The sequence below is a fragment of the Lucilia cuprina genome, chromosome 6 (assembly GCF_022045245.1).
Source record: "Lucilia cuprina isolate Lc7/37 chromosome 6, ASM2204524v1, whole genome shotgun sequence".
Classification (NCBI taxonomy): Eukaryota; Metazoa; Arthropoda; class Insecta; order Diptera; family Calliphoridae; genus Lucilia; species Lucilia cuprina.
In genome coordinates, this window is record NC_060954.1 from 49,605,931 (window position 1) to 49,619,675 (window position 13,745).

Here is a 13,745-nt window from a genome sequence, read left to right on the forward strand (position 1 = left end):
TATCTATCTATCTATCTATCTATCTATCTATCTATCTATCTATCTATCTATCTATCTATCTATCTATCTATCTATCTATCTATCTATCTATCTATCTATCTATTTCATCCCACTGTAACAACGCTGCGTTGCGTATGAGTCTTAAACAACACTTTGCAATAAGTGTTGCTGCTCACTGCTGTTGTCGATATATTATGTGCTCGTATTACACATGTTTTTGCTGTTGTTGTTTTTTTATTTTTGTATTTATATTTGTTGTTATATTTGCTGTTGTATATAATATTATGCCTACAGTGTTATTCAAGGTTATTTACTCATATCAACTTGTTGTTTTGTACGGTTTTTGTTGTTGTCTGCTTAATTGAATGTCATCATACATACAATATTGAGAATGAAACAGCAACAAACGTGAAGTTTTGTTTTTTCATTATGATGATCATGATGACGATAATGTTGTTGTAAGATTTTTATTTTAGCAACAGAAAAAAAAATTCTACCTGTGATCAGAAATTTAACTCAACTTGTTGAAATATTTCCTATGGTTGAGCAATAAAAAAACACCCAAAAGTCCAGTCATGTTTAGTAGGAACTAAAAAGTTAAAATAGTAAACGTAGTTACAGCGGAATGACTGAAGGGGTTACTATGGAGTTTGGGGTTAATAGTAGATGAGACTTTGGATGTACAAAAAGACTTTATAAAACTCCGCTTCTGTTCAATTCAACCAGTGTACAGCTGATCACACTTGTGCATTGTTTGTAAAAGGATGATTTTGACCTTGCTGTCACTGGCTATATGAACCTGTTGTTAATGTTAATGATGTTGTTATTGTTGCTGATGATGATTAAAAGTTCTTATGTTGTACACATATTAACAATACGATATAAATTGTTCTCATGACCCATATCTGTGAATATGTAGATAATGTTTTTTTTTAGCTTGGAGTTGTTTCTGAAACAGAATACACATGTATCTACCTACCGGTATATTGGAGTATTACGTAATATTTTCCCAATTTTTTATTCTTAATAATCTAGAAGATGTTTTAAAAGCCGACGCTGTGGTTGTGATTACACGTAGAAAAATTCATTCTAGTATAGTCTATAGACTATATGGACAAGGGACTATGTAATATACTATACTACAGACTAGAATGGACTTTAGACTAGACGATAGAATAGGCTACAGTATTTAGTCTTACATATATAGTATAGTCTATGACTAATCTATATTCTAAACTATAGTCTAGTCTATAGTCTAGTCTATAGTCTAGTCTATAGTCTAGTCTATAGTCTAGTCTATAGTCTAGTCTATAGTCTAGTCTATAGTCTAGTCTATAGACTAGTCTATAGTCTAGTCTATAGTCTAGTCTATAGTCTAGGCTATAGTCTAGTCTATAGTCTAGTGTATAGTCTAGTCTATAGTCTAGTCTAAAGTCTAGTCTATAGTCTAGTCTAAAGTCTAGTCTATAGTCTAGTCTATAGTATAGCTCGCAGGCTAGTCAATATAATACAGTTTTAAATTTCTTTCACTGTACAAACATATAAAAACCCTTTAATATCAACGAAATGAAAACAGAAATATCAATGTCAAACTCGTTAAGAGCAAGAATTTTACCAGAAGACTAAACTTCATCAGGCAACAAGTTGCAAAAACAGAATATAGGCAAAGACGCCTAAAAAGAACACGGAAACACATCTACAAGTCATTTATTGTAAATTAAATGTAGTGCAATACATTTAATTATGATACAAATCAGCACGATTTTGGACACTTAAAATTGGATTCTTGGGAGTAAAGACAGAACAAATAAACGAAATTCAACTATAAATTATAATTACTATTAAAGAATTCAGCAGTATTCTCATGCAACTTGTTTTTGTTAACACTTTTAACTAAAAGACATTTGTCTGTGTTTCTTTCTTTTAGTTGTAATTGTTTGCAATTGTTTAACCAACACTTGATAGGCAAACAATAGTTCCATACTTGCATGATATTAATGATTGTGTTCAATTGTTTAGTTTTTTTTTTAATTTTTTGCGCTCTTTTATTTATATGCTGTGCTATTTTTTGACGTTTTAAGATTTTGTTGTAGTATGTAGTTGTTTAAAGGTAAACGCGTAACAAATTTCGCCTTTAATTGTCGTAGTTGAGACAGATTATAAGCAGATCAGCTCTCTAAATATTGACCTTGCATTGAATTGTATGGAATTGTTAAAATTGTACAAAAAACACACGCTCATATAGAAATTGTTAAAACCGCAAACATATGAAAACAACAATAGCAATAACAATATTAACATTTATAAAACTTATAGATTTATTGCCAATAACACAAACTGAAAAAATGAAACTGCCAACCCATATGAGCTTTCAAACATTTGTGTCTATTTATTATTTATTTGTTGAGAAAATAACACCAACCAATATATAGTACAACTGTATCAGTGTTATTGGTTAAGCCTAAATCTAGATTCTTGATTATAGGCAAGAACCAAGGCTACCGCAAAAAAAGGATTCATATTGTATTAAATATTTAACATTGTGTAACAATGCGTATTATAGCCTAAAAAATAACTTCTATAGTCTATATTTTAGTCTATAGTAAAGTCAATAATCTAGTCTAGTCTATAGTCTAGTCTATTGTCTAGTCTATAGTCTAGTCTATAGTCTAGTCTATAGTCTAGTCTATAGTCTAGTCTATAGTCTAGTCTATAGTCTAGTCTATAGTCTATAGTCTAGTCTATAGTCTAGTCTATAGTCTAGTCTATAGGCTAGTCTATAGTCTAGTCTATAGGCTAGTCTATAGTCTAGTCTATAGGCTAGTCTATAGTCTAGTCTAGTCTATAATCTAGTCTACAGTCTAGTGTATAGTTTAGTGTATAGTCTAGTCTAAAGTCTAGTCTAAAGTCTAGTCTAAAGTCTAGTCTAAAGTCTAGTCTAAAGTCTAGTCTAAAGTCTAGTCTACAGTCTAGTCTATATTCTAGTGTATAGTCAAGCGTATAGTTTAGTCTACAGTGAAGTTCATAGTATTGTCTATAGTCTAGTATGTAATCTAAGTCGAAATAACTTTTACCCCCATCTAAAAACAAATCAATTTTGTTGGCATCAACCAATAACAATAGTTTATTAAAATAATTTTTGGCATCGCCTGGGAATTGTTAACAATTGATTATCAGCAAACAAACAAACAAAAATCATCTAAACAACAATAAAAAAAAGTCACATGTGTGGTGTAGGTTAGTGATGTTGTTTGGTGAGATACTTACTCACATACTACTGACAAACTCGCATTATGTTTAACACACATACGGTAAATCATAACTGATCGCATGTACTTCACAAACTGACAAAAACTTAACTCTTTTTGGTGGGATGGGGATCATTTTTGCGCATGCGTAACCAAAATTATTATTTTTTTAGTTTAATATACCAAGTTGTTGTGTGAGTGTGTCGTGGTTGTAGTTTTTTTTTGCAAACCATATTAATTATTTTAGTGTAGGTTTGGTTAAGTAAATTAAGTGGTTATAAAAAAAGTTCATGATTTATTGTTTATTGTTAATGTCAACAAATAATTAAAATAAGTTTTTACAAATTTCTATCAGAAATATTAATATTTAAATGTTCTATAAAAATATTTGTAATACTGAAATATTTGTAATACTTTCTCTAGAAATGTTTTTAATATAGAATATTTTCATTAAAAAATCTTTTCAATATTGAAAGTTTTCTATAAGAAACTATTCTAGTTTATATGAAAAAGAAACTATTCAAATATTAAAAGTTTTCTGAAAGATACTTTTCGATATTGAAAATTTTATATCTCAGGAAAAAATTTAGAACTTCAAAAACAACTAGTTCTAGAACGAATGCAAAGAGAACCACTTCAGATTTTTAAATAACAACCTTGGAACTAGTGATGTCGCAACTACTACTGGAACCCGTTCCTCGGAACGTTGTTATGGTTCTAAAATACTTCTGAAGAGTTTTCAAGGAAGGATAGTTTTTATTATTGAAAATTTTTATAATAAACTTTTAAATTTCGTAAATTTTGGTTAAAAATCGATTTTACATTAAAATTTTGCTATGAGAAACTTGTTAAAAATTGAAAATTCTCTGTAAGAAATTTTTTAATTTTTAAAAATTTTATATAAGAATCACTTCCTTGTTTTTGTATTGAAACTTTTTAATATTGATTTTTTTTTTAAATTATTTAATTTTGAAAATTTTATTACAAAAATTTTAAACTTTATATTTTCAATATTAAAAATTTTTTATGCAAATGTTCAATATTTAATGTTCAATTTTATTATTATTTTCAATATTGAACAGATTTTTATAAAATATTTTCAATATTAAACACATTCTTATAAAAAAAATATTTAATAGATTCAATATTCAAAAGATTTTTAATAAACTAATTCCAATAAAGAATATTTCTTATAGAAAGTTTTTAATATTGAATCACTTTTTATTGAGAACATTCAAAATTGAAAAAAAAAAAATATTTATAAAAAGTTTTAAATATTGAACAATTTCTTTTAGAAAATTTTCAATATTAACAGATTCCTATAGAATATTTGCAATATTAAATAGTATATTTTATAAATTTTTCAATATTAAAAAGATTCTTAAAAAAAAGTTCTTTATTAAAATGTTTCTTACAGAAAATTTTCAATATTGAGCGGATTCTTACAGAAAATTTAATTGAAAAAAAATAGTATTGAAAAATTTATATTTTATTTTAAATTGATTTTAATAAAAAATACTTAAGAAATTCAAAAAAAAGTATATATTGAATAGATTCTTTACGAAAATGTTCAATATTAGTATTGTTTTCAATATTGAATAGATTTTTATAAAATATTTTCAATATTGAACAGGTTCTTATAAAAAAAAGAAAATTCAATATTAAACCGATCTTATAGAAAATTTTCAATATTGAACAGATTCTTATAGGAAATTTTTAATATTTTAGAGATTTAATATTAAAAGTATTTTTATGCCCTTCACCTTCGTGAGAAGGGTATATATAAGTTTGTCATTCCGTTTGTAATTTCTATAATATAATTTTCCGACCCTATAAAGTATATATATTCTGGATCCTTATAGGTAGCGGAGATGATTAAGCCATGTCCGTCTGTCTGTCCGTCTGTCTGTCTGTCTGTCTGTATGTTTGTTGAAATCAGTTTTTAGAAGACCCCAGATATCTGCGAGATCCGAATCTTCCATAATTCTATCAGACATACGACCGGCAAGAACGCTATTTAAAATCAGCAAAATCGGTCTATAAATAACGGAGATATGAGCAAAAAACCGAGACAACCTCTGAAAATTTCATATAAAATTTAGATTTTTTATTCATGCTCAGACAGAAACTGCAAAAAACAAAAACAAAATACATAACAATACGGTAAATATTGTTATTGTAATTTGTTTATAAAAGCAAAGCAGAGCAAGAGCAGCAGAGCAAGAGTAGCAGAGCGAGAGCAGCACTTATGTTTTGTTATTGGCTAGAAATATGAAATTAAGTATGTAGAGCCTGGATTAAGTGAGAACCTATGAAAGGGGACTTTCTGGTACTTTTTCGTTCTTCAAAAGGTATTTTTTGAAATTTCTATAATATTGAACCTAGAAACATGAAATTAAGTATGCATGGCCCGGATTAAGTGAGGACCCAAACAAGGGGAGTTTTTGGTACTTTTTCGTTTTTCAAAAGATACTTTTTGCAATTTCTACAATATTGAACCTAGAAACATGTAATTAAGTATGTATGGCCCGGATTAAGTGAGGACCCATAAAAGGGGACTTTTTCGTTGTTCAAAAGGTACTTTTTGCAATTTCTACAATATTGAACCTAGAAACATGTAATTAAGTATGTATGGCCCGGATTAAGTGAGGACCCATAAAAGGGGACTTTTTGGTACTTTTTCGTTCTTCAAAAGGTACTTGAACCTAGAAACATGTAATTAAGTATGTATGGCCCGGATGAAGTGAGGACCCATACAAGGGGACTTTTTGGTACTTTTTCGTTTTTCAAAAGGTACTTTTTGCAATTTCTACGATATTAAACCTAGAAACATGTAATTATGTATGTATCGCCCGGATTAAGTAAGGACCCATAAAAGGGGACTTATTGGTACTTTTTCGTTTTTCAAAAGGTACTTTTTGCAATTTCTACGATATTAAACCTAGAAACATGTAATTAAGTATGTATGACCAGGATTAAGTGAGGACCCATGAAAGGGTACTTTTTGGTACTTTTTCATTCTTCAAAAGGTACTTTTTGAAATTTCTATAATATTGAACCTAGAAACATGTTATTAAGTTCGTATATCCCGGATTAAGTGAGAACCAGTAAAAGGGGACTTCTTGGTACTTTGTCGTTCTTCAAAAGGTACTTTTTACAATTTCTACAATATTGAACCTAGGAACATGTAATTAAGTTTGTATGGCCCGGATTAACTGAGGACCTATAGATAGGGACTTTTTGGTACTTTTTCGTTCTTCAAAAGGTACAAAAGGCTTTAAACACATCATGGTGAAGGATATATAAGATTCGGCACAGCCGAATATAGAACTCTTACTTGTTATAAACTAATTTCAATAAAGAAAAATTTCAATATTACTTGTTATAAACTAATTTCAATAAAGAAAAATTTCAATATTGAAAAGCTTTTTATAGAAAATTTTCAATATTAAATCGATTCTTCTAAAAAATATTCAATATTGAACATTTGTAATAGATTGTTTAGGAAACGATCAATATTATTATTAATATTTCAATATTAAAATTTTTTTATGCAAATGTTCAATATTTAAAATTTTCTATAAAAAAAAACTTTCAAATATTAAAAATTAACAATAATTTTCTAAAAAAAAACTTTTCATTATTAAAAATATTGAAAAATTTCTTTTAATTTATAAATGTTTTTCTTAAGCACGTGAATTTGAAACCATTAACCTTCTAATTTGAAAAAAAACATTTTGGGGGAATTTTTTTTTAAAAGCTTTAAAAAAAAAACTTTATTAAAAATTTTCAATGTCAATCCTATATATTTTTTTTAAATAAACTTATCAAAAAACCAACAAATAAATTTCTTAACAATAGCAACCTTTATAGAAATAAATAAATTAAATACTATACTTTAATTTATTATCATTCATAATTTTTTTTTCTAATAGCTAAGATACTTGCTCAGATACTTTAATAATAATTTTTTTTGGCAATTGTTCAAGTAGCGAACCACAATTGAAATTGGCAAATTTATATTTTTTTTTTATTATTTATTATTATTTATTGTTTTGCTAAGGAAATAAATATTTAATAAATACATCACAATTTAAACGCGTACTTTATCTATATAAATTACTTAGACAATGAAATAATAATAATAGTAATAAAAAAAATTAAAGCTCATATTATTATATTAAGACGAGATCTCATTTTGACCTTGTCACCTAAAGACCCAATAAACTATTAAAAATTTAAAATAAATAAAACATTTTATAAGTAAAGAGCAAAAGTTATTTCGCTTAAAAAATTAATTCAATATATAGTTGTTTTTTTACATTTAAATATTTAAGAAATTATTGTTTCTCTTCCCCATGAAAAAAAAATCAAAATCCAAATGATATTTATTAAATTTCAAAAATTGTTTATTTTAAAACTAATTTTTAATCATGTTTTTCTATTGCAAAATTTTTTCTCTAAAGGCGTGTCAATAAAAAAAAAAAAAATTGTTAACAATTTAATATTATGTTTCATTGAAATGTTTGTTTAAACAAATATTTAAATAGAATTTATTAAAATGTTAGGTTTTTTTATAGGAAGTAACTGAGATTGACATGATAAATGGCAAAAAAAGTAATAAATTTAAAATAAATTATATAGAAAGTAAACGACTATATTTTAGAGTCTACATATCAGAGATACAAGCCGATGCAAAATGATCGGCGGCGGCGGCGCAACCATTTTAGGTCGGCGGCGGCAACCACATTGTCGGCTTAATTTAAACTTTTTTTCAGAAATTGACCTTATAAGCGTTTATTATATGGAAACATCTCTGTATAATAGTCTTGTTATATAGAAACCTATCTCAATAGTTTTTTCTATAGAAAAATGAACATTTATAGTAGTTTTCACCATTTTAATATTACCACAATATTGAGTGGCAACACTTTTCAATTTGCAATAATAATTTATAATAGTGGCAACTCCGTTCAAATTGGTGAATTTTTTTTTTCCGAAATACATGTGTGATTCCAATCTTTATCAGCGGCTACGTTTAAGTCGGCTTAGCTTTTGAGCTGAAAGAAGACGGCGGCGAGACGCAACTTGAAAAATATTACCGGCGGCCAGCCGGTAATATTCTATATTTTCAATATAGAAAATTTTCAATATTGATTTTCAATATTGAATAAATTTCTAAAGAAAATATAAGATTTTAAACAGATTTTTAAAGAAATTTTACAATTTGAAAAATTTATCTTTTATATTAAATTGTTTTTTATAAAAAAAAAAAAAATATTCACTATTAAACACATCTTATAGAAAATTTTCAATATTAAACCAATTTTTCTAAAAAATATTCAATATTGAAAGTTTGCCATAGATTCTTAAAGAAAATGTTAAATTTTATTATTATTTTCAATATTGAACAGATTTTTATAAAATATTTTCAATATTGAACACATTCTTATAAAAAAAATATTTAATATTTAATAGATTCAATATTAAAAGTATTTTTATAAACTAATTTCAAGAAAGAAAAATTTCAATATTGAAAAGTTTTTTGTAGAAAATTTTCAATATTAAACCTATTCTTTTAAAAAAATATTCATTATTGAATGAATGCAATCGATTGTTTAGGAAACGATTGTTTAGAAAACGGAGCTGTCACGCCGCCTAACGCTAGTTCGCCCACTCTATATCCTAAATAATAATATTGGAACTAAAATGGGTCCTACAAAAGTTAAACGAATTTTTGTATTTAATTAATATGGGAGTTGCCGCTCCCCTCTAGGTAGTCCGCCAATTTATTACCAAAAATGTTTACATGGATATTAAAGTTATTCGTGCAAAATTTTAATATTCTAACTGTAATAGTTTCCAAGATAAACTAATTTTTGTATTTAATTTATATCGGAGATATCACGCCCCCTAACGCTTATCCTCCCGCATTTTATCCTAAAATCGTATTGACACTAAAGTGGCCCCGACAAAATTTGATGAATTTAACTATTATATTATTTCAATTTAAACAAATTGTTTATTTAATTAATATGGGAGGAGACGCTCCCCTCATAGGTAGTCCGCCAATATATTACCAAAAATGTTTACATGGATGTTAAAGTTATTCGTGCAAAATTTTAAGATTTTAACTGTATTGGTTTCCAAGATAAACGAATTTTTGTATTTAATTTATATCGGAGGTGCCACGCCCCCTAACTATAGTTCGCCCACATTTTATAAAGATTTTTATAGAAAATTTTCAATATTAAACCGATTCTTTTAAAAAATATTCAATACTGAACATTTGCAATATAATCTTATAGAAAATGTTCAAAATCATTATTATTTTCAATATTGAACAGATATTTAAAGAAAGTTTTCAATTCTTATAGAAAATTTTCAATATTAACAGATTCCTATAGAATATTTTCAATATTGAATAGATTCTAATACAATTTTTTCAATATTGAACAGATTCTAGTAAAAAATTTTCTATGTTGAACAGGTCCATTTAAAAAATTTCGAATTTTTAATATTGTATAGATTTGTATAGAAAATTTTCAAAATTGAAAAGACTTTTATCAAAAAAAAAAAAAAAAAAAATCAATATTGAACAGATTCCTATAGAAAATTTTCAATATTGAACAGATTCCTTTAGAAAATTTAAATATTGAAAGCATTTTTAGATATAAATTTCAATATTTTACAGATTCTTATAGCAAATTTTTAATATTGAACAAATTCTTATAAAAAAATTTCATTATTGAACAAATTCTTATAGAAAGTTTTCAATTCTGAACATATTTTTACAGAATATATTCAGTTTTGAAATTTTCAATATTGAACATATTCTTAAACATTTTCAATATTGAACAAATACTTATAGAATGTTTTCAATACTCATATAAATTTTTCAATATTAAACAGATTCTTATAGAAAATTTGAAAGATTTAAATAATTTTTCTAAAAAATTTTCGATATGGAATATTTTCGAAATTAAAATGATTTTTATTGAAAATTTTTAATACTGAACATATTTTCATAAAAATATTTTTTCAATAAAATTATCTAACAAAGAATTATCAATATTGAAAAGATTTTTATAGAAAAGTTTTCAATATTGAAAGTTTAATATTGATTTTTGTTTTTAAAATTCTAATATTCAAAAGTTTTTTCTAAAAAAAAATCCAATATTTAACAGATTTTAAAAGAAAATTTTCAATATTGAAAATATTTCTATAAAAAACTAAATTTTTTAAAAAGTTTTTATACTAAATTTTGCAATATTGAAAGATTCCTAATGATGACGTGACCTCAATCTATACTGATGTCTCAAAAACAGAAAGGGGTACGGAATCGGAAATCTTCTTCGAAAAACTAAATCTTCTACTGTGTCTGCGATTACCTTCGGGCCGTGATATATACCATCGATACAGCTGCAAGAAGAATCCGGGAATTAAAATTCGTCCCCATACCTAACCAGTGAGCAAAAGTTAGAACTCGATTGGGCTTCGAACTGGTATAATTATTGGGCACTGTATGAACATATGGGGCACCCACGTTATAGCTACTAAAGAAGCTGTTTGGAGTCCAAACAGCAAACTTTGGAAAACGCAATGGAATTGGTATAAAACTTTCTATGTAATTGTCCATCATTACAAAGGGCCCATAATACTCTATCTTGGTAAAGCTCTTTTCCATGATCTAAACTGTCTCAGAGATGTAGTCTCTAGTAAACATGATCGGTTTTATTAGAAACATCACAAGAACTAAGTAGTCAAAACTATTAGGAAGGGAAACCATTCTCTCAGCATAAGGGTATCACAATAGGCCCTACGAGTGATCTCGATAACTAGCCAGTAACTCACGTAACCTTAACCTAAAATAAAACCAATGTAATATAGAAAAGTTGCTTATAGGTAGTATCACCTTAATAATCTTCTTTTGCAAACATAATGAACACATTATAATTTCTACATTGTGCACAAAATCGATTGTCGAACATTGTTTTATTATTTTAAACAAATCGGAAGTATTTGTTATATTTACAACAAATTTGTATTACGTCAAGGTTGTAATTGGATTGCAAAACCTGTGTTTTGTCTTATACTTATAACAATTAAACGCAAGTACTTACATAGATACTTACGTATCGTGAATGATAAGCAATAATAGCTTAAGTCAAAAATAAGTTTTTTTTTTTTTTTTAATAAAAAGCTTATTTTAAGATTATCTATAACAAAAATTAATAAAAATTTAGGGAAATTTATTCTTAAGTCGACTTAGGCGATTATTGTTTGTGATCAACATATTCGATATAATGAAGTACACGTTAAAAAATACATACATATAACTTAAAAGTTAATTTTAGCAGTATAATTAAATAAAAATTATATTTTTTATATAAAACGTATATTGTTTCAACTAGAACCTGGGTTTATAACCAAAAGGATCAATTAAGTAGTTAGTTCTATGTCAGATTCTTTTTTTTATAAAATGCTGCTCTATTGATTTTCTTTAAGTGTATGTGAACAAAAAGGTCTGGTGATAGTGCAACAAATTAGAGGCTTGTTTTTGTGGTGTTTTAAGAGTATGTTTTCAAAGGCTTAGCTTTAAATGAAGCGTAAATATTAGTCAATGATAGAACAAAAAATAATTCGCATAATATTTTAACGACAAATACAATTTGCTGAACTTTTGTATTAAGGGCTGGTTTTCTTTTTTCTATCAATTATTTTAAATATATATTAAACTCTTCTATCTTAAGTTAAGATAGATTTATAATTTTCTATATAATTATCTTGTCTATATTCCGATAAATCAGACATGGAAAGTTGTATTATACTTTTTTGGAATTGAACATTTCTTTTTTGATTTTTTGTTCAAATTTCTTAACTAGTCCATGTAATGTCTGTGAACCAGTTTATAAACTAGTTTATAGACTAGTCTATGACCTTATGACCTCAATATGCGCAGCAACATAGGAATCTTTATTTTTACTCAAGCTGAACTTCTCAAATTAAATTCTTATATTATGACTTCCCTATTAGTTAGACAATGCAGGAAAGATCTGTCAAGGTTGGGTCGCCTGTCTGACATTATCATTGTTTGACTCTTAGATCATTGGGACTGTTATGGAAATGATGATCTTGCCTGAACGGGATCTGGTCTTAAAATATCCAACGCTTTTTCGTAAAAACTCCGTAAGGTTTTATCAGCCACAGATCCTGGTCGAGTGTTTGAGGGGTCTTTTTCCTCATTTCGATATTTTGTACGAATTCCCCTTCCCCCGTAGATCCGCGCCTAGATTTTATCAATAACGGTATCCTCAGATACTATTTTCAAAAGGCTGAAAATAGGTGTAATAAACTAGACACTGGTAGAGGGCGCCAAGATATTGAGGTACTCCTTCAATGCGAAACGAGACTCCATATAAACCGAATTAGGAAAGATATATCGAGATGGATATCAAAAATAACAGGACACAGGGTGCTAGGCAGGGGCTACCCTTCAATAAACACTGTCGCAGTTGTAAAGACAGGAATAATAAATGGTTTTCCATCTTCTCCGCGAATGCTCTGCTCTATCAGTTAAAATAAACCGTGCTCTTGACAGTTACTTTATATTTTATCTTGATGAGATATCTAGATCTAAATGATTTCCTTAGATTTCTTACTGCTACAGGCTGGATCTAACAATATACAATCCTTCATCTGACGTGTAGAGTGGTCAGGTCAAAAATGGACTAGTCACTGGTCTATGACTTATTGTATGGAGTAGATCATAGACTGATCTATAACCTAGTATATGGGCTAGTCCATAGACTGGTATATGACCTAGTATATGGTCTTCTCCAAAGACTGGTCTATGATATAGTATATAGACTACCAAATTTTCTAGTCTATAGACTAGTCCATTAAATAGTCTATGGACTAATCTACTTACTGATCTGTAAGCTATGTTATTTACTGGTTTATTACCCAGTCTACTGACTAGTCTATTCTATTAACTAGTACATGCACTATTCTATTAACTAATTAACGGACTTGTCTATTGATTAGTCTATGGACTTTACTCTTAGTTGGTCTATGGACTTTATTATTGACTAATCTAGTTTACTTATGTACTAGTATGAGGAATAGTCTATGGACAATGTAATGTCTTGTATATGGATTAGTTAATTAGTCTAATGACTAGTCTATGAACTAGTCCATTTATTAGAGTGTTGATTAGTCTATGGACTGTTTATGAACTTGTCTATTTACTAGTCTACGGTCTGGTCTATTAACTAGTGTATGGACTATTCTTTGATTTAGTTTACATATTTGTGTATCAACCATTCCATTAATTAGTATATGGATTATTCTAATTACGTTTCTATAGATTAATCTACATACTATTTAAAAGTCATTAGACTTGTTCATAGATTAATTCATAGACTTTCTGATCTGTGAACTTGTCCATTAAATTGTCGATCAAAAAGTCTATTAACTGACTTGTAGACTAATCTA